At 37.3% G+C, this 20,707-nt stretch overlaps 1 long non-coding RNA gene across 1 annotated transcript; it reads left to right on the top strand.

The window, feature by feature from the left end:
• The first annotated feature begins 516 nt into the window (after window positions 1-516).
• LOC148128287 (uncharacterized) lies at window positions 517-20,574 on the top strand. Its single transcript, XR_015741206.1, has 3 exons — window positions 517-696; window positions 17,299-17,378; window positions 20,197-20,574. It is a non-coding gene; the product is annotated as an uncharacterized LOC148128287 (long non-coding RNA).
• Window positions 20,575-20,707: the final 133 nt, after the last annotated feature.

Raw genomic sequence — 20,707 nt, 5'->3', positions numbered from 1 at the left:
TTAGAATCTTGCTGACACCTTCCCGGTTGTAATGCCTGTTTGTGAGGAAGCTTCTGTGAAGGAAGAAAGCCCCCGACAATGATGCTGGAAAGCTGCTCATCTTTTTTGGGGTGCTACCTCACCATCTGTGACACATCTTGGAAAGCACACATGCACAAACCAAATAGAGCTAGCAAATAGGTAAACTATTACTCTGCAGTAGCATTGTAGCAAAATTGAACTTGTTGACTGTTTAGGACTGAGTGAATCAATTTTAGGAGAGGAAAATCTTGTCCTTTGGAAAATCCAGGCTATCACTAAATGGCAGCAGAGAGATACAGAAGATGATAGCTGTTTGCTGACACCTAGAGACTCCTGGACCTTTTGGTAGTCTGAAGCTTCAGATTTTATTAGCTCCCAGATGCCCAATTAATAAACAATGATGTTTATTTAGCACCATCAATATTTACTACCCTTATAAAGCAAACTTTGTAAAAAGAAAAAGAACTGATCTTTAGTCAGAGGGAGTGTTCATCTATTTGTGTTTGTTTCATGATAACAGATTGAGATGGTGGGCTTTAATTATATTTTCATAATAAAAAAATCAAAACTGCTCAAAGAAAAAAAAGTACAGAAAAGTAAGTAAAACAAAGAGAAAAGAAAATTCCTGCTAAAGAAGAGAATCAGATTCTCTCTGCAAGAAGATATTTGTTTAAGGTATGAGGATTATGTTTTATGGTTTTAGTTTGGTTTTAATTGAGTTATTGTTCTATTGATAACTGCATGTTGTTTATTTTGTGTGTGCGCATGTGGTTGTTTTAATTATGTGAGCCACCCAGATTTATGAATATGAGATATGTGGCTATAAAATTGAATAAATACATCTCAACAGATTGAAAAGAAATACCAATTATTCTTCTGGGGACAAAAATGAAAATAAACAGCGGTGGTATCTTCATACAAACTTAACATTTTATTTATTTATTTGTTTCTTTATGAAAATGTGTATAGTCGCTTGCTCATTCTCAGTGATTCTGGGCAGCTTACAGAAGTAAAAACCCAATATTGAAACAATAAAAACAATAACCCCCGCCCCTCATTTTAAGATTTGATAGTCTAATCAAAATGGTTTGTTTATTTTTAATGGCTTTGGAAAACCCCACCAACATCCAACATCCCACCAAGACCTACCACCCCACATATTTTTGGAGGAGAAATGCCAATGTATGCCAGTTCCATGCTCCAAGTTCTTTACTTAGCTACTGATCTATGGGGAGCCCTCCCTCTCCTTCTGTGTCTGCCAAATTTACTTTGGAATCTTTGGTAAGGGATTCTATTCAAAGGATTATTTTTACTTCCCCCCCCAACCCCCACCCCATAAGTCCAAGCATGCAGTATTTTTTGGACCACTCTTATCTAGAATTTCAGCTCTATTTTAAACAGGCTAACTGCAAAGCAAATTATTTTTCATAAAATTGTTTTAAAAATAGACTTGGGAAAGCTAACATGAGAGAGAAAGGAAAAGAAAGCCTTTTTTTAAAGTCTCAGAAACCAATCTGTTGATGTTTCCTCTGCAGCAATTCATCTCTGCACAATGTTATTTATTGCAATGATTTATTAGATCCATGCACATAGATCTAACTTACACTGATCTAATATGCTGAAATGGATTTTAAAATAAGAGAAATTGGGAAAGCTGTTTATCTTGGAAGACTGCTACCAGGGGACTCTCCCTCAGTCACTGTGAGGGTGCAAGGAAATTAAGGCTCATTTGATTTATATGTTTTGGTATCTGCACAGTAATGTGGTAAAAAAATCAATTTAGTTTGCAGCTTTCTCCATAGAAATATCAGGTACTAACAAAAGCTACCACAAAAGAAGTTTATTAAACAGCTATGTTTTTTCCCCCTCAGTCTTCGGTGATTATATTGTGGCAATAGTGAAATTAGCAAAAGAATTTAAGAAGACCAGAATGCCTCCAGAGTCCAGACTTCCAGAACTGGCAGTAAATCAGCTGGTGTTCAGCACTTTTATATCCTACTGGCCTCTTTGGGAGAGATATAAAACCCAGGCTTAGAAGCTGAGAAAATCACATAGTGACTGTATTGCTGTGGTATGGTATTAAATAAATCATCACTGGTTGAGGTTTGCATGATCTAAATGTGTTGAGTCTTGGAATCATGATTCAGCAATATCTTGGCAGCCAGAAACACAACTTTTCCCTTAGCAAAATTGAACGTCTTGGAAATGAAGATTGCCCTATGCATCTGCATTTGATAACCAAGTCTGTTGCCCATTTGCTTCCATTGCCAATTGTAGAACTAGTTATATTCCTAAATGCTTCAGTCTTTGTGAGCATTTTATAAACTTGGGTTTAAAAGTTTCAATGGGGTTTGATGAATCATGATTTGTACTGATCATATCGTGATCTGATATGTTTCAATAGAAAGCTGTTAAATGAAACAGTAATTTAAGTCTCCCCAAGTAAGCTGTTAGTACAAGCATCTTAAAAGAGACAAATACTTCTGATACATCGTGATCAAATACCATATGGATCCAGAAATCTGAATGGGGTAAAGGGGAAAAAAAGAGGAACACTGCCTGACCCAGAAAGAAGGTTTAAAAAAGTATCCCAAGAGCTCAGTCTCTATGCTCCATGCCCACAGACACAACCAAAATCAAAACACAGCATCGGTGGTCAGACTCTATAAGTATCGGTCCTTGACTGTTTCAGTGTTTGGGAAAGTAGCTTTGAAATCCAATCCATTTCCTAGAACTGGAAATGAAGAATTAATCCTTGACTTGTAAAAATAACATCCTGGAGGGAGAATTAATGGAAACAAGTAACAGGCCAGCCAGCAAGACACTTTCATCCTGGATTTTAATTTGCTAGTTTATTTTGGACCAAATACTAGAAGCGTTTGTTCTTTCCTTCTCCCTGCCCCCATTTTTACTTTCTTTGTATCCAATGTACACACGATGCTTGCAATAAATTAGAATATTTCGCTGTTTGAACTTTTAGCAAAACATTCTCTTTCTCCAAACTCTTTAGTTATGCCTCGTCAGGCTGTCCGTAGCCAAAGGCTATTCAGATCTCAGACAGATTTGGGTAACATATGTTCAAAACATGTTTCAGCTACTGACCTCACCAACCAAACACATGAAGCTAAAAATAAATGTGGGATGGCAGAAGTAGAGGAATGGGAGCCCATATTTCTGCTTCAGAAGGGAAAGAGATAGTAATTCCTTCAAACTTTTTATTGTGGAATGTTCAGAGCTGATGTCAGAGCTGAACAGAGCTGTAAATGTGGACTGACTTTAGATTTGATCTCTTGGCTAAAGACCGCTATTTTTCACCTTCATATTTATATATGGATGGGGAATTTTTAATGGTTGAAGAATGATAGAAAACCAAGTTCATTCCTCAATTTATCATTCATTTGTTTAACTAATTAAAGCACAGTTTGAAAACAATATTTTCAGACTTTTCTATAACCCACTTAATTCTGTGATGAGTAGCACAGGGCCCTGAAAATGATTACTATCTAGTTGACCATCTTCAAAAGTGCCACAAACACATGAGAAAGATCCTGTCAAGAAGACTTTAATTTCTACTTCTGTTTTTTTTGGCCTTTGCCACTAGATCTAGCAGAGAAGACATGCTCCAGGCTTCTCCCATAAAACAATGTCATTTTGTTGGACCCCAGAATTGTGAGTGAGGCCTGGGCTTGTCAGAGTGCCAATTAACAGTACAGCTAATTCAAAGCTATATTCTAATACAAAAGTCACATTTTGAGAGATCCTTTTGAATATTTTGTTGCTATCATTGGTTCATATGAGCTGGCTAATATTATAGGTCATTGACTGCAGTGTCCTGATTGAAATTATATAAACAAATAAGTCCAGCTTATTAGGCATTATTTCAAGAAATGTGATTTAGTGAACAGCAGAGACAGCACTTCAGTAAAAATCTAGAAAGAGAAGGAGGATTAAAGTGAGATCTTTGAATTCAGAAACTTCAAAATCTAACCAGGATTCTATGGCTGGTTCTCTAAAATAGTTGCTGACCAAAAGCTGAAGATGACTGGATTCAAAAAGCAGGAAGATCAGAAACAGGAACTATGATATCTTGCACTGATCTCTGTCCATAAGTAATCATTTGAAAGAGAATGCACCAATCAAAAATGAATCTGCCATCTTGTCTTCATTTGCTTTTCATCCCTTCTACATCAATTTCAAAAGCAATCCTAAATTTAACATCTTGCAAGTAATATTTTAAAACCTTGCCTGTGAAAACAATGGGCAGATTGTGTGGGTAGGGACCACAACTGTTTAAATAGGGCCATGAGAAAAGTCAAATTTAGTTGTAAAAAATAAATGGTATCCATCAGAAAGAAATGTTGGAGATTATGATTAGAAGGGGTGGTACTTTGGTTTGGCAAATCACATTGCTTTGGGTTTACATTTCACTGAAAAAAATAAACTCTGAGTCACTCTGATACTACTTCCAATTAGAGCATTAATTTATGCACTAAATCTATCTCAAACTCCTCAGATTTACAGTATTTCAGAATATGTATTTTGGCAGGGTTGCCTTGCTTTTACCAGCTGTAACTGATGAGATTATAGGCAAGGACTAGGGACATTTGTCCAGTGCTTTCTGGATATCAAATTGGTTCTTTAGTATCTGAGCAATATGCAACCAAAATATGGATTTATCCAACTGAAGGTATCATTACAGAAATATTAAACCTATTGTGTAATAAAGTGAGATAGAATCCTTTGGGAGAAAAAAGTTTGACTTTTTATTCATTACTTCACTGCATATCAGAATTTTGTGGTCTTGTTATTGTAGGTCACCTAAGAGTCCCAATATGTAATAGGAGTATATGCATTTTCACAATACATAAAAAACCTAACGTTATACATTAGCATTGATTTAAGCAGATATGAACTCATGCCAAATTAGCTATAATGTGGGTTTCTCTGGACCCTTCCCTGAATGACACTGCAGAATGTCAAGGTTGAAGGATGTAAGAAAAGTGGGGAGAAGAATGGAGTAGTGGAGACATGAGAAAAGGGAGGGAGAGAAGACAATAAGGTTATTTTTCTATTATCTTGAGATGAGAGGTGAATTTTCCCTGACCCAGGTAGGACTGGAACTTTGGGGAATGTGGCTATAAAGAGATTTCAGGAGGTGTTTGGGGAAGCACTACCCGGAGGGGACTGAGAAGTATTTTGAGAAATGCAATTCCTCCAAGTGGATAGCAAAGGGGTGTGGCAGTGGAGTAAATGGTGGGAATCGATAATCCCAAGTGCATTAATTGATGGGGAGACTAGAGCAATGGGGAAGAAGAGTTGAAAAAGAAATGGTTGTAGCAAGCAGAGGATAACAGAATAGAAAGCACATTCATTGGGAAGAGGCACTGGGCATCTGAGATCATGTACTCATCTTGGCAACTTAGATTGCAGGAATCTGAGGGTCTTTCATTCCGCTGCTGCTTTTTAATGCTAACTCTTTTTGTAATAAATTAATACGTCTTTCCTTATTAATAAATATTTTCTCATTGACTGACTTCTATTACTGAAACCTGTTTGAAGGCAAGGATGTTCCCCTCTCCAAAAATCTCCCCTTAGAGCAGGGGTGTCAAACTCGTGTCATCATGGTGAGGTATCGGGACTTTTCCTCCCTTCACTAAACTGGGCGTGGCCAATACATGGCCACTAGTTTGACAGCCCTGCCTTAAAGGTTTCAGCTAACTGCAGGTGAGATGGAGTGGTATCATGCAGAAGCTCTGCAGCCAACCAGAGGTGCTATACCACAAATGAGCAGAGGTGAAACCTCAAAGTTAGGTACCAGAGTCAAGGGGAGATTGCAGCTGTTGTCCTGTTCCCCTTGCTGTACAGAATCTTATTGTTGGAGTGATTGTGACATTCCCCAGGGTTATAGTATTGCGGGATTTAAATATGCCTTTCCTGGCAGAGTTCTGAGGGAATTCAAGAGTTTAACACTATTATGACAATAGCTTTTTCAAATCACCTTGGCCCCAATCAGGGGCATCTGTGAAGAGAGAGCAAGGGAGGCAAATGACAAAGACAGCATTGTTCCATAAGCTCCTCCTCTTTTATACATAAGTCATGATGTGACATGCATGTATGAAAGGGGCAGATATTACATCACAATGACAGAATACTGCTTTCATCATTCTGGCTGAACTTTCAATCTTGCAATGTAAATAAAAGGCCAGATGTTTTTGTCTTAGAAGAAATAAGACATAACCCCAGAAAAGACTAATACCTGACTTTAGTGGCCTAAAGTCCTCAAAGTGGATGGTTTCCACTTGATTTTCAGAAGGCACTTAGAGTGACTCCTAAGACAATGGTAACTGGGTCACTAGACAGAATTGCATCTCCCTCCACCAAGGAATTCCACGAAATTTGCTTGAGAGATGCCCAGAGTGATCTTGGCAACAGACAAAGAGTGGATGAAATAGACATGGGTAAGAATTCAGGTTCAAGAATTAGAGTGCCAAAATATCAACATTTCTCTACTTTCATTGCATCCACAGGTTTTATAGAGGCTTCGTTTACTCGGAATTCACTAGGAAATAATATGTTGGAAGAATATCTATGGGGCATTCTGGAGGGTTTTCTAGACATCTGGAGGATAAATTTGCTCAGATCTGCTTGAAGCTGGATGTCAAGTAGGCAAGTTCTACTGACATGCTAGAGTCTTGAAGGATTATCTTGGAGGAAATTAATCCCATTGTTCCTGAGGTGGTGAAAAGTTTTTTACATTTGTGATGTAGAGCCCTGTCCTACTTGATTACTTTGTTGCACAACATGGGCACAGTATGGTCCTCCTGGACTTCCAGCTCCTGGTGAAAGAACTGATAGCAGCTATGGACTAGGCAGTCATTACAGAGTTAAATTGGGTTAACCAGTTAACAGTTCTCCTGGATTGGAAGACCTACACAAGGTCACTTATGCCTTATTCACCTTTTGTTTGGACTATTGCACCATGCTATACGAAGGAAGTTCTAACTCATTCAAAATAGAGTAGCTCTAATACTGTTGGCACTTAAAAGCTATTCCATATAATATTAATTTTAAAGAGCTATACTAGTTATGGCTTCCAGGGGCAATTCAGGGTGCTGCTTGTCACTTTGAAAGATTTTTATAGGGCTTTAGGACATGAATATGTCCTGTAGGGCTTTTTTACAATTACATTTTGTAATCCAATTGTGGCCATTCTTGGATTAGGAGGCCTTGATCATAATCACTCAGTCTTTAGTCATCTCCCACTTTAATAATAAGCGTACACAGGGATTGCTTTGAAAAGCATTCAGAAGCTACAGTTGGTACAAAATATGACAGAGTCATGGGGTATAACCATATATACTCAACTCACTGTGAAACTTGTGCTAGTTGTCACTTAACTATTAAGGTGTGATTCAAGGTGCTTTGGAATTTCCTCCCCCAGAAGCCCTTTGTTCCTTTCTCTCTGGGAAGCAATAGAGACTTGGTTGCAAGATGAGTAAGACCTGTTGTAAGTGAAGGCTGGAATTGGGAGGGCTCATAGGTTGATAGTTTTTTCTTTTTATTATTTTGAACTTGTCCATTTTTTTTGTTTTTTATTTGATGCTGAACTCGTTTGTTAGGCTCTCTCCAGGAATGAATGGCATCAATTGTCAGCCTCCTTCTTTGGAAGAACTTACTGTAGTATAGCTTAATATCAGCCTGTCTTCCATCCTCTTGGCTTTAAGAAAGGGCATTAAAGAGTGTCTTTGTCAAAGAACCTTGAGGGTGGAAGGTTACAATAAGTGAAACCCAGTTATGGACTCTCTTTTGTCTGCTGTTTTGAAATAGCATTGGGGCTATTGTCGTCATATTATTGTCATGCAATCATAATTATTTTTATTTTTATTTTCCCATAAGAGGAGTCATAAACCACTCAGAGTCCTTTTGGGATCAAAGTGGAATATAAACTGTAAATAAATTAATTAAAAGTGCATGAACAGTTGAACTTTTCTTCCTTTTATAGGCACAGATTTTAAAATTCATTTACTCAGTTATTAAAAAACTAGCTGGCAAATCTACTGAACTGTCTATTATAAACTATCTACATCCTTCTCCCATTTATCTATCTGATGAAACAGGTTCTTAGAAATGAAAGTTCCTACAATAAATGTGAAAGTCATCAAGGTGTCACAGATCTTTTTTTTGAAAGCTGTACAATCACTTGGCAAGCACTCTTTTGTATATGTAATAGCTTACCTTTGTGCCAAGTGGGTAATTGTTCTAAAAACTATTAGCATAAGCAGAATAGACTTTATTTGAATGCTGTCTCCAAGGTCCCCTGAAAGCAGATGTGAATGAAAAAAGAGGAGGCAATCAGGAGGGGAGATATCAGGCTTGAAATGGAAACAAAGAAAAAGGAAATCCCTTATTTCATAATGGTGCAAACAGAAGCATAGGGAAAAATGCACCATGTGAAACCTAACTCTGTTCCTAATACATTTAAGAGAAGACAAAATGTAGAGTATATCCTGCCTCTGGGAATAATATGGGTAGGAGGTTTTCACCATCTAGGCTGAAAGTGTTTCTGCTTGCCCTGGAATTTGAGCTGTTGTTTTCAAAGACTTCCCAAGAGGGCTACAGGGTTTTTTTTTTAAATGTCTGATACTTTTTGCCAATCTGTTTTCCAGAATGACCAATTCCCCAACCTTGGTTTTTCTCCATTACTTAATGGAAGTCAACAGCAGTTGAAAATCCACTGAGGAAAGAAGTCCTCCTGTCAGAGTTTTCTGAAAAAAGATTGTGATTTTGAAAATGTTTCTAGTCTATATAGTTTTGAAATGAGCAAATTCTATCTCATAGCTTATCAAGCAACAGCAGCCACTTACTCCCTCTGCAAAGGATTCCTATCTGTACTATTTGACCTAGTCTGCTCTTCTTACAAAGTCAAGTCATCTCTAAATGTTGGCAGTCATCCAGTGAAGAATTTGCATGTGCAAATAATCTTAATTATCCTGCTATGCAGAAAGCAAATAAGGGTACATGTGGTGGAGAAAATAAGGATCGCAAACAAATGGGAGGATGCACCTTTTCCTACCTGTCTTTTAGGTGTGATCAGGATCAAAATTCAGTTCACCTCTGCCTAATCCAATCAAACCCAAACCGAACCTCTCTGTCTCAGACAAAGCCACACTCCACACCCCATCCCCGCAATCCCATCTAAACAAAGAATAGAAGCCTCCTCACCAGCTCATAGTATAGCTCAAGGGCAACCCTTACGAGGGAATTGCAACTTACAGAAACCCCAAGTTTCTTTTGTCCATCAGTTGGTGACCTCAATATTCCATCTCCTTTAACAGTGGGTTTCCCCAGCTCTGCTGCCCTCTGAAAGTGCCACTTTGCCTAACAATCAAACTAACCCCAGGTACACTGATAAGGACCTGCCTAGCTTCCCCAAACTGGCCAGCAAATCAGATCCCTAGGATTTCCTGCCTTGTAGCCCCCAACCTCTAGTCAAATCTTTTTCCTTTCTTTGTGTCCCTCTTGTAAAGCAGGCATCAAATGATTGTTAAACTTGCTTCTTCTCTTCAGTTTTGTGCTCCTTCAGACTAAATATTTGACAGCATCCATTCTGATAGGCCATCACTAAACTCTCCTGCATAGCTCCTTTCCTCTATCCCAGGGGTGTCAAACTCAAGGGCGGATCAGACCCGCAGGGCTGGCCTGGAAATAGCAAGGGACCGGCCTGCGGTGCCTCTGGTGGCTAAAACAGGCCATGTGCAGCGGAGAGCACCTCATTTTCACCCTGCAAATGGGCCCAAAACAGGCCAAAAATGGGCCCCCAAAGATCAAAAAATGGGCCCAAAACAGGCCCCAAACCAGGTCCCAAACAGGCTGAAAACAGGCCAAAATGGGCCCAAAACATCTTAAAAATAGGCCAAAAATGACCAAAACCCAGCCCCAAAATGGGCTATGTGGCCCGTTTTCGGCCAGCAGAGTGCTGCAGGCGACCATGGAGGGTGAAAACAAGATGCAGCAGGGGTGCATGCAGATCTCCCACTCCCCATTTTGGCCAGCAGAATACTGCAGGAGGCATCTGTTGCCAGCCCACAGAGAATTACAATGCTGATCTAGCCCTCAAAGAAATCCAGTTTCACACCCCTGCTCTACCCCAATAATATATGAAGGAATTCCTTTCCAACAGCAATGAGACTTGATTCCTATGTGTCTTGAACAATTTCCTAATGTTACCTCTGTATGACATGGACAAAGGAGCCACAATAACTGAATAAAACATATGCCATTCTGATACTATTTGTGTTCTTCCACTATTCTATTTTTATCTTCTTTGAGATTTCTCTCAATTAAATATGACTAGAAATGGGCTGTTTGAAATTTCCTTTGTACAGCCCTGTCAATTGTGAAAAAGGAGGGGGAAAGTATACCCTAATAGCAATAGTAACCTAAAATAGAGTTTGTAAGCAGGTAGCAAACCAGGGTAGTAGAGCTTTAGACAAGCATCTAAAATTATGCCCTATCCAATGATAAAAATAGGAGACCCTGTCTACTTCTTACATTACAGTCTAGCTACTCATTTATGATTATATTTTGCAATACTCAAAATAGAAAGAGAAGTCTACAAGCAGACATGTCATAGGAAATTTTATGAAAATGAAAATATACAAATGCTCCATAGTCCTGAAGTACCAACAATAAACACTGAGAGGTTGTCTAAGATATCTTTTTATGCACTCTAGACAGAAGATGGGAAAGGCAATTACAGTTGTATAAAGTTCCATGTAAAAGAATATGTTTCCGGTTTCTTTGGATCTGCCTATTCCTGATTATCCTTTCTTTATATAATATGTAACTTCTAATAATTCCTGTTCAGTAGACAGAGGTGCTGCAATAAAGCAGTCTAATAAAAGATGGTGATGTATCAGACATCTGTGTGCTTTGGTTCACTGTAACATTTCTAGAAGTACTTGTCTGGGCATATTATTTACCTTTTTTGCAATAAAAAGATACTATGCTGAATCTGTGGCCCTCAGGCTGCTAATAACATGACCCCATAAGGTAATTTACGGAAAACAAATGAACAATGACACTCGTTGGGCAGGCTGAGGCAAAGGGGCAGCCCCAGAACCAGCGAAATCCGGGGGCTGGACAGGAGACAGACTGTATCTGCCCTCAGTGTGGAAGGGATTGCCACTCTCAAATTGGCCTTTTTAGCCACACTAGATGCTATTTTAGGACCTCTTTTCAGAGCACAATACCATAGTCTCTTGAGACTGAAGGATGACAATTCAATTCAATGTAATTTAATTATAAAAAAGTTAATACAATAATAGCAGATTTATTAGGAACAGCTTACAACCTGCAATTACACCTTTAACACTATTAAACATCCACACCTGCCTGTCCTAGGTCCTTGGGAAGGACAACTTGATAGGTGGATAAAAATGCTAAATCCAGTCTGAATATCTGGCTGACGGTGCAATGAGCCATTATATATTTTATATGTAGTCCAAGACAATTCCTCTTCACTCAGTGCAGTCCAAGCAAGCCAAAAGGTTAGGCACACCTGGCCTACAGCCTACCCTTTCTCATCAGAACATGAAATTTAGGATATAAATCATCTAGCTATACTACTGATTCTGCTTCTATCTGATACCAAGTAAATAATAAGAAAATATTCCTTATCTTAACTTTTTCCATCTGATAGGGTGGCGGGATGGGCTGGGGGAAGCTTTACAATCATAGAATCTCAGGTTGTAACTGAAATCAAGTTTTTTTCCCTTCCTGTGCTTTTTTATTTTTGAATTTTACTGAAATCACATATGGCATTAATATGCTGATTCCTTTATAAAGTACACATCCTGCCACGCTAGCAATGATATATTGCATTAAACATGGAAGCATGGTGAAGTTGGCACAGACAGGATGGCAGGACGTGTAGCTTGGTGATGTCATCAGCCAAGTTTAAAGATAAAGAATTCAGCAATTTACTGCCTTCTATAGTCATTCCAAAAACATTTAAAATAGAAAATAGACAATTCAAGGATCCAGATAAACTGGTATTTAGGAATATAATAAACTCATTTGTATTTTTATCCCAGTATAATATGAAAAAGGGAGGGAGGGAGGAAATAGAAATAGAAATATTGGCATTTATTCTGAAATCACGCAGCTGGAGTGCAGAATTTGCTATACAGAAAGGAATTCAGTACCTGGAAGATATTAGATCAGATGACAATGAATAGATTCCTAGTAGTTGCATTAGGAAAGTCCTTTTCCAACCCAAGCTTAAAACCAGCTGCCATTTTATTTTTTGCAGTAGTAATTTCAACTGGTCATATTTGCTTTATTACATGGTATTATAGGAGAAAAATGATTTTGATACTTGAATCTATTTATTTTTCATATCCTTTCTGACTCTTTTTCTTTTTGCAGCATGAGTCATTTCAGTAAAACACAAACTACCTTGAACGCTTTGCAAATATTTATTAAATACACATTGGTGAATCAGTATCTGAAATCAGGCCAAAATAACAATGCAAAATCTTTGGGACCTCCTTCTTCACAAATTTAAAGTAGACATGGCAAGAACGGACTGTGCATTTCATTTTCATTTTCTTGCAAGGAAGTCTTGTCCACAATTCTTGTCTCAAAGGCAGACCAAAATATTTGAAAGGGAATCTCTTTGTTTTTGGTCTTAAATAAATCGCCATCTTCTCCATCTCGTTTCTCCGGAGTCTTCCTAACTACTTTCTACTGTATAAACAAAGATTGCTAATAAGCTCTGTAGGGCCGGAAGCTTTTTTGTTTATGCTGTTCAGTAAAGCACTATGTAGAAAGGAATTAGTCAAATAAATAAATAGGGGTGGTTTGTTTCTTTTAAAAAACCATTTCTACATTTCTGAATACACAGTGCCCCCTATATTTCAAAAGTCTACACTTCTGGTTAGCAATAATAATACCACAGCTTGAGGGGATCATTTCTCAAGCTGTGGTTACCTTGTCCTTTTTATTTGTAATTTTTAAAAGTTTAAGCTCAGGAAAAAATGTGGATTGTGAATGGATTTGGAGGTTCATGTTTGATTCTAATAATCTACCCAATTTCTTCAAGATTTTTTCTCTTATATATGCCAGGAAAAAATTAGACTATGTAGTATGCCTCATATGCTTTGAGAAACAGCAAAAGCGGGGCAGGGGGAGAGAGAGATTGAGTAGTTTAACTATTTCCTAATTTGGATGTAGCTGTAAATAATAATTTGATTATAACTGCATTAAGGAATGTTTTCGGAAGTGAAGGTTTGCATGGTATATACATACATTCATACATTCCACAGCTAAGTTGATCAAGCCTTGGCTAAAAATGCAGGTTCTCCAGAGCTGGCTCTGATAGTATATCAGTGTGTTGACTTAGTTTAGACTGTCACCTAGAGGTGAAGATATGAAATAATCAGACTTGACATTTTTTTCTACGACAGGAGTATAAAGATATTCATCAGCAAAGTCTGACTCATATTCCAAGGTGGAATCTGATTTCCCCATTCTTCCCAAGTAGTCCATCTTTCAATGTATGATCTCTGTATACTTTTTTTCTAGAGGGTTCCTGTCTCATACTGTTGTTTAGAAAATTCAGCTCTGAGCAGCTGACAACAACAAGGATTTACATCTGCACAGGCAGTCCAACATGAAGAACTTGGGCAAGTCTTTAGTCGTTTTTTTTATATTTTACTTTCATTGGGATTTATTGTAACATAAATACAATGAAAATAAAGATTTTTAAAGGGTAGAAGATGAGTATAAAAGACTTGAAAAAGTACTACAGAAAATGCCACAGAAAAAAGATATTAAACTAAAATTGGACATAATTAAACATAAAATGGGTCAAATAGAGAAAGAAGAATTGGCACAGAAAATTAGAAGTGCTAAACAGAACTATTTTGAAGATGCAAATAAACCAGGTAGATGGCTAGCATATAAATTGAAAAAGGAGAAAGAATCAAGGAAAATATTGCAGTTAATAGATGATCAAGGCCAAGTTTGCTATGGTAATAAAGAGAAAAAGGAAATTATTCGAGACTTCTATGGGCAACTACATAAGCAAGAGAATATTGATGAGGAAAAAGTCAAACAGTACCTACAGAATGCTAATCTACCTAAGATATCTAAAGAGACTGAAAAAATGTTAGAAAGCAATATAACAATGATGGAATTAACTGAAGCACTTAAGAAACAAAATAATGGGAAAGCACCAGGTCCAGATGGGCTTCCAGCAGAATTTTATAAAACACTACAAGAATCATTGAGCATTCCATTGCTAGAAGTCATGAATGAAGCTATCTCAAAGAAGATGATACCTAAAACATGGTCAGAGGCTTATATTACACTTATTCCAAAAGAAGAGGCTGATCCACTGCAAATTAAGAACTATAGACCTATTTCTTTACTAAACGCAGACTATAAAATCTTTGCTTCAATCTTGGCAGAAAGACTTAATAAATATCTAAATAACTTTATTCATCCAGATCAAAATGGATTTCTGCCAAAGAGACAAATTAAAGACAATATGAGAGTAATCCTGGATACTTTGGAATATTATGAGGCACATCCTGAAAAGCAAATGGCTTTGATATTCCTAGATGCCCAAAAGGCTTTTGATAATGTGAACTGGAGATTTATGTTACTACTATTGGAACAGATGGGTTTTGCCAGAAAATTTATTCAAGCAATAGAAGCTATATACTATAAGCAAACGGCAAAGGTAATGATAGAGGGAGAATTCACAGATTTTATTAATATAAGAAAAGGTACAAGACAAGGATGCCCTCTATCACCTTTGCTATTTGTATTGACTTTGGAAGTGTTGAATAGAAATATTAGAGATGATAAAAGCATAAAAGGAATGAAAATTAAAAAGGAAGAATTCAAACTGCAAGCTTTTGTGGATGATTTGGCTTTTATTTTGGAAGACCCTTTAGAAATAGCTCCAAAACTATTGGAAAAGATAGAGGCATATGGTGAGGTGGCTGGTTTAAAAATAAATAAAGATAAAACAAAGTTCTTGACAAAGAATATGTTACTAAGACAGAGAGAAGAACTGGCAGACCTATTGAAAATTCAAGTCACGAACAAGGTCAAGTATTTGGGGATATATTTGACATCAAGTTGTAGTACATTAAAAGAGAATAATTATATTAAACTTAAACAACAGATAGCCTTAGATTTGAAGAAATGGGAAAATCTACAATTGTCATTAATAGGGAGAATCTCAACAATCAAGATGAATATCTTACCCAGAATCTTATATTTGTTTCAAACAATACCAATTAGGCTCGGAAAAGACTATTTTGAAGACTTAAATAAAATTGTGTTGAAGTATATATGGCAAGGTAAGAAAGCGAGAATAAAGCTAAAACTCTTACAAGATGCTAGAATTAGAGGAGGTTTTGGTTTGCCTAATTGGGAGTTGTACTATCAAGCTGCAAATTTGATGTGGGCCAAGGAATGGATAACATTAAGAAAGACCAGATCGTTAACATTAAAAGGTCATGATTTACTGTTGGGTTGGCATGCCTTTTTATGGTATAAGGGAACTAAAACACAGGGTTATTTCAGAAGACATTATATACGGGAGTCTTTGCGGTTAAATTGGGAGAAGATCAAAAGACAATGTTATTTGAAAATTCCAGTTTGGTTATCGACCATTGAAGCATTTTCCTATCCTATAATTTATAAGAAGGAACAAACAGTTAGATATGGGGAAATATTGGATGAAAAGGGTGAACTCAAATCGATGCAAAACTTAGAGGAACAAGGTATAAAGATGAATTGGTTTTCATATGTGCAAATACATTCAAGGTATGATGAAGATTCTAAAACAGGGATTTTATGATAAACTGACTGATCTAGATAAGATTTTGACAGGTACTGATGAAAAGGTGATTAAAAAATTATATGGTTATTTACTGGGAATTAAACTAGAGGAAGAACAAGTTAAAGAAACTATGATTGCTTGGGGGAAGAATTTTGGATATGGGATTGATTTAGAGAAATGGCAAAAACTGTGGTCTCAGAATTATAAAATGACAATCTCAACAGCTTATAAAGAAAATTTGTATAAGATGTTTTACAGGTGGCACTTTTCCCTGACAAGAATAGCAAGAATGTTCAAGAATAAATCTGAAAAATGCTGGAAATGTCATCCTGGCTCATATTACCATATGTGGTGGACTTGTGAGGATGCTAGAAAATACTGGACTAAAATTCGCATGTGGTTGGAAAAAATGACAAAGAAACACATAGATTTGAAACCAGAAATCTTTTTATTGGGAATCTTACCTGATACATACAGTAAAGATTTGAAATATCTGATTGTAAATGTATTAACAGCGGCTAGGATTGTATTTGCTAAAAATTGGAAAAATGAGAAAATACCATTGCAGGAAGAAATTATTAAGAAAATATTGGAATGTGCTGAAATGAGTAGATTGACATTTGAAATTAGAGAACAAGAGGATAAACAATTCTATAAAATTTGGGACCTTTTCTATCAATGGTTGGATGATAAAATACAATAATAGAATATTTAGAATTTTAGATAATAATGAATATATAAAAAGATTTTTTTTTCTTTGTTATTTGATATCATATCTATAAAATGTTTTTAGGATAGATTTGGTATGACTATATGATTTGTTATAAAAAAAAACTAAGTAAATTATAGTTATTATAGTTAAAATATGAATGAATAAAATTATAGCCAAATGATTGTTTAATAGTGATACTAGGATATATAATTTCTGATTGATAATATGAGTTATTATGTAATGTAACTGTAACTGAGACTACGAAATGAATGCACAAAACTGGTAAACCAACCGACACACTGTTTGTATATTTATGAAAGAAAGCTGGATGTTTTTATGTTTTGTTTGTTTGTTTTTAAAAACTAATAAAATTGTTTTTTTTAAAAAAGATTTTTAAAGGGGAGGGGGACAGAAGGATAAAAAGAGAGAAAATTTAAAAAGGATTGACTTCTGAGTCTTGCAGAGTAAAATACTAACTTCATTTACAACCTCAACTTTTGCATTGCATTTAGTTATTACAAGACTGCAGTCTTATTTGCATGCCCTCTGAGAGGCACACCCTCTCAAGAAGAGCAGTGAAATTGTACACAATGTTCTCCACCTGCTTTTAGTGCTGAGACAGTGCTGAGCTCTTAGAAAATACTTTTCCCATTTCCCTTTTCTTCTTCTGATTATGGTTTCTTCTGTTGGCCTATTGCCTCAGGGCTTTGTTTTGTAAAGCTGTGAACTGTTGAAGCAAGCTTCCCATCATTGACAGGAATTCATTCTCTCCTTTGCCTGAAGGTAGACATTGTATTGATTTATTACTTGTGAAGCATATTTATGTATTCGTCACCTTGTTTCCCACTTCTATTATTTAGTGACTTTATATGGTTTACACAACAGGATTTAAACTCTTAAGTACTGAACTTCAGGGGTCCCCAACCACCAGGGCGCAGACTGGTACTGGTCCGTGGAACATTTCCTACCGGGCCGCAGGTTTGCTGGGCGCCGCCATCTTGTTTGACGAGAAAGTGCTTCCGGGTGAGCTTTTCCAGTTGGAAAGCGGCGTTTGGGTGCTGAAAGAATCCTCGTGCCTTAGTTTCATCGAAGGGGGGCGCTTCGAACAAAACTAAGGCATGAGGATTCTTTCAGCACCCAAGGCAAGGTGAGCCGAGCGACCGTCCCGAAGCCGTCCCGAAGCGAAGCCCATTGACAAAGGTACAAAGGAGGAGTTGAAGGTACCGGGGAGAAGTGGGGGACAGCTATCTGGCCGGTCGCTCGGCTCACCTTGCCTTGTCATGCGTGCTGATGCCGGTGCCGGGCTGCGGATGATTTTGTGATGCCGGTACCGAGCCGTGGCACAAAAAAGGTTGGGGGCCACTGCTGAACTTAACTCTTAAGAACTGAAACCAAACCAAACAAAGACATCCTACAAGTATAAGGAAAAATAAGAATACCGCATATTCCCCATGAAACTGTAATCAGAGAGCAAAGCATTATATCCTATTCCATGGTCTGCCGAAGCGCCAGTTTTTTTATGGTTTCATGGAAACCTATAAAGATTGGATTGGGCCATGTGGCTCTCAAAGGATACAGAATTACAGAATAAAAAAGTTGGAAGGGACTTTGGAGATCTTCTAGTCCAACAACCTGCTCAAACAGGAGATCCTGTACCATTCTGGACAAATGCTTCTCAATCTGTTCTTACAAACCTCTAGTGACAGAGCAGCTACAACTTCTGAATGCAAGTTGTTCCATTGATTAATTGTTCTCACTGACTCCTTATTTCTAGGTTAGATCTCACTTTGTTAATTTCATCCATTACTACTTCTTTTTCCCTCTGCTTGACCGCTCCCTCCTCTCTGTGACAATCCTTCAAATATTGGAAGACCAGTATCATGTCACCTCTAGTCCTTCTCTTCGTTAGACTAGACCCGTGATGACAAACCTATGGCACGTATGCCAAAGCTGGCACACAGAGCCATTTGTGCCGGCATGCAAGCCACAGGCAAACTTACCTCACTGCACATGCACACGCCTCCCTGCTGATTTTCAGCTGGTTTGAGGCCTTTTTTGGCCTGCCAGGCATGAGGAAAACCTCTGCAGCCTGAAAAATAGGCCCATTTCATCACTTCCTGTATTTCCGGAAATACCAGAAGTGATGAAACGGGCCTATTTTTCAGGCTGCAGAGTCTTTCCTCAAGCCTGGGAAGCCAAAAGAGGCCTCAAACAGGCTAAGAATCAGCTGGGAGGTGCAGTACAGGTAAGGGGGTGGGGATTGCGTGCAGATGCGCAGGGAGCATGGGAGACACACACATTGCCTTCTGGGTGCTGGCACATGAGCGTGCATGCACAAGTGCATGCACCACTGGACTAGACCTTCCCAATTCCTGAAATTCTGTTCTTGACACTCTATTCCACAAGGCAGCTACTGAGGAGACCTATCATAGGTCTTACATTGCTTTATAATTGGAACTTGAAGTGCATTAGCTTTTCCAGAACTTAATGATCAAGAAGAAAGAATAAGAAAAATGTTCCCATTGTAATCACTCCCACTTCAGTTACTAAGGACTCTAAAAGTACTGCTTTGGTTTGGGTTTTTTTTTCAAAGCAAGGACAGCCTTAAAGTTTTGGCATTGGCACTACACATAAACAGTCTGTATAATTTTTACTGCAAAAAGAAAGGAATTCTGAACCATAAATCTTTTAGCAAGTTACACAAACATTCTTAAAATATTTAATATCCACACTAGGCAACAATAAACCACTGGCATTGATTTATCAAGAAATACTGTAGGTGGCAGCCTCTTGCCAACTTTGGCTGGTCTTGTAAAAGCTAAACAGACTCAGATTCTGATGTAGAAACTACCAGGAAATCTCAGGGCTGTCGGATAAACTGCAAAATTGCCACTGCTTTATTTTATAATAGTTTTCCAATCTTTTTCCATAACATTGCAAAGAAACCTAGATTAGCATGTCTGTGTAATCTCTAGGAACTGGGTTTAACTAGAGGGATTTCTTCATTTTTGGAAAACAGTGGGAACAAATAAATGCTGCCTTGCAAGTTAAATGTAAACAAAGTATATTTTCAACATCAATTTTCACTATGTTTGAAATCTTAAGGCTGAATAAGAATTTATCTCCAAATTTATTTCAACATACACTTTGTTTGGGCATTCAGAAATCCTAACTACAAGGCGAAATATTTCAGCTCAGCTACGTTTAACTTTTTCAAGTATAGAGAAAAGGTTTAGAAATAAGCTATAATAATATTTTATTAAAAGACATTATATAGCACTCCTGGCTTTTGGGAATTATAAGAATCAGTGTTTTTTTCCTATAGGGCATTGTAATAAGATTTAGCTGAAAGTCATTATAACTTATTCTCAAAATTTTCTATCAGCATGAGAAGTTCTCTTCTCCATATTTACAATGCCCAAAACAGACATATTTGCAACTTTTGAAAAAAAGCATCAAATTATTATATATAAATGATAAGTGATAAGCGAGCTAGGTTTACTTTTTTGTAAAGAGCTTGTTTTTTCTCCATTCAGACATTTGGACTCCACCCCTGGATCACCCTAATCAGAGAATCTGTTGTGTGTTTTTTTTCAAACAGATCCCATGGCTTGACTACATTTGAAAATCCTTGAACTGCATCATATGTGCAGGAATGGACTTCCTGCCATGGTTGGTCACTGTGGGTATGTGGTAATACTGGATTTCTGTGCTGTACGAGGGCTTAGGTTAGATTTCCAAGTTCCTCTCCAACTCTTATAGTCGATGTTTATAGATGATAAAAGCTATTGGAAAGCAAGAAATTCATGCTAAATTTGTTGCCCCTAAAGCAAACCTTGAACTCTTTGAATTTGAAGCGTAAAATTAGAGTTTCTCATTTTACCGACCAATAATTCACCTATAAAATTTTGAAAAGTGAGGACCATTTTCCCCTATTTTAAATTGGGTGGCCACATAGATTACAGACCTGACCTGTAATAATCTGGATGACCACTAGATAATTATTTGGATTTTTGCAGTCCAAATGTGATAGTTCTGCTATTAAGCTGCAGTTCTGAAAATTGAGGTGGCAGAAATTTGAGAAAATATATTATAAAGAATATACAGTATTA

The sequence above is a fragment of the Pseudonaja textilis genome, chromosome 1 (genome assembly GCF_049901715.1).
Source record: "Pseudonaja textilis isolate UNSWEBS1 chromosome 1, rPseTex1.2, whole genome shotgun sequence".
NCBI classification, from domain to species: domain Eukaryota; kingdom Metazoa; phylum Chordata; class Lepidosauria; order Squamata; family Elapidae; genus Pseudonaja; species Pseudonaja textilis.
This window is presented reverse-complemented; position numbering and strand designations above follow the sequence as displayed.